The sequence below is a fragment of the Lygodium microphyllum genome, chromosome 18, assembly GCF_053477565.2.
Source record: "Lygodium microphyllum isolate KBCC chromosome 18, Lygodium_microphyllum_v1.1.10, whole genome shotgun sequence".
In the NCBI taxonomy this organism is placed as follows: Eukaryota; Viridiplantae; Streptophyta; class Polypodiopsida; order Schizaeales; family Lygodiaceae; genus Lygodium; species Lygodium microphyllum.
The window spans coordinates 77865932-77867752 of record NC_141152.1 but is presented as its reverse complement, the minus strand read 5'-3'; the positions used below and the strand labels follow the sequence as shown (position 1 = coordinate 77867752).

Here is a 1821-nt window from a genome sequence, read left to right as displayed (position 1 = left end):
GAATTTTTTGGCAAAATTTTAAGCCTCCAAAATGACACCCAAAAATGGCATAAAACCGGCCTTCTAGGCCTCCAAAACAACTAGGTCAGCTCTTGCTTGATGTAAACCATAACAATTACAATCACATGATGCACCTACAATATGTGTGTGTCTAAGTGTCGTTGTTTGATGTATGCCAGTCACTTCGTGGCAAGCCCTAGATCCTTCTTTTGTCTGCATCAATGGCCTTGCTATCCTCACATCTACCAACAGGTGCATGGATCAAGCCTAGAGCATATTGCCCCTTTCGCAGCACATATTCACTTCTTCTCTCACTCTTGGGACCAGCATTGGCTACAATGCGTACTGGTAAAAATATTAACAAAGGACCTCATGAGCCAAACACCATGCACCAGTTTTAACTTCTTTCCATATTGATTGCATGCTGACTTCCATGTTGTGTTGCGCTTTCAGATGATACTGCATTGCCATTGCTGCTTGTACCAATTGATAAACCTGGCATTGTAGCAGGATGTCCAATAGCTTAACAAGGTTCGAATGCTTTTCATAGAACTCCAGTGTTCTGTCAGTGCGAACAACATCAAGACCAATCTGGTGTAAAGTCAGTCTCCACTAGGTCACTTTCTTTTTCTGTAGCTCGACATTATCCCTTTCTTAAATATCTTGAAAGCCCAAACCATCAGCAACTTTAATCGGTGAGCTGCGCTGAAGCTATGGACCTTTGAGATGTTTACACCTTCATTAGAGGTTTCGAGCATTTGAGAAGTCCCACTAATGTCTTCCTGTCATAGTAGCATTAGAAGTGATTTGGGCAGTGCATCCTGTCTGTTATAGCTTTCACCATTGGCATTCAAATGATTCTCTCTATTTTTCTAGTGATCTGTAGGGTGCCCATTTTCATCAACTCGAGGTAGGGTTACCACAATACCACTTCCAACTGCAGAGTCAAGGAGTTGGCACTCTACTTTTATTTGAAAATATTTTTCTCTACGAGATTTGGGGATTGTTGCACGCTCAACATAAGTGCTATCAGCAACAAAGCACCCAAGCAAAAACTCCCACACTTCTCCCCTTATGGAAGGATGCACACCCCCTCCTTGTATCCGTATCAAAACCTTTGAGATATTGAGGCGACCCTACCTGTCAAATGCAGCTCTCCACTTCTTCTCAGTCAGCGTTTTGCCCACCTATTTAGGATGAAACCTTGAGGCCGTGACATCGGTGCTATCTGCGCAAACCTTGTAATAAAGATCTGGATCATCGATATCAAACGTCTGAGGACTCAGACATGAAAACCTCGTTCGCTGCGGCATCAATAGCTGAACTCAATCCTTGTGGAATGACGGAGGCCTTTGTGATATTGCAATGGAATTGAACAAAAGTTGCAGGAAAGGGCCTGTATATTTACTTCATTCGGAGATCGATCTGTCAAAATCCTGCACTTGCTTTGGCTCAATTGGCGATCCTATCTGAGCTGCTCTCTCTCTCTCTCTCTCTCTCTCTCTCTCTCTCTCTCTCTCTCTCTCTCTCTCTCTCTCTCTCTCTCTCTCTCTCTCTCTCTCTCTCTCTCTCTCTCTCTCTCTCTCTCTCTCTCTCTCTCTCTCTCTCTCTCTCTCTCTCTCTCTCTCTCTCTCTCTCTCTCTCTCTCTCTCTCTCTCTCTCTCTCTCTCTCTCTCTCTCTCTCTCTCTCTCTCTCTCTCTCTCTCTCTCTCGCAAAGTCGCTCTGATACCAAATGATAAAACTGCATGTAGAGGGAGGCTAAGATGAAACAAGCACAGGTTAGGAGCTCAATGTCAATTTCTACTCCATTATTCTCCAAC

General features: G+C 43.9%; 1 pseudogene; it reads right to left on the bottom strand.

Moving 5' to 3' along the window:
• Positions 1-357: 357 nt before the first annotated feature.
• LOC148021050 (uncharacterized) lies at positions 358-1313 on the bottom strand (annotated as a pseudogene).
• Positions 1314-1821: the final 508 nt, after the last annotated feature.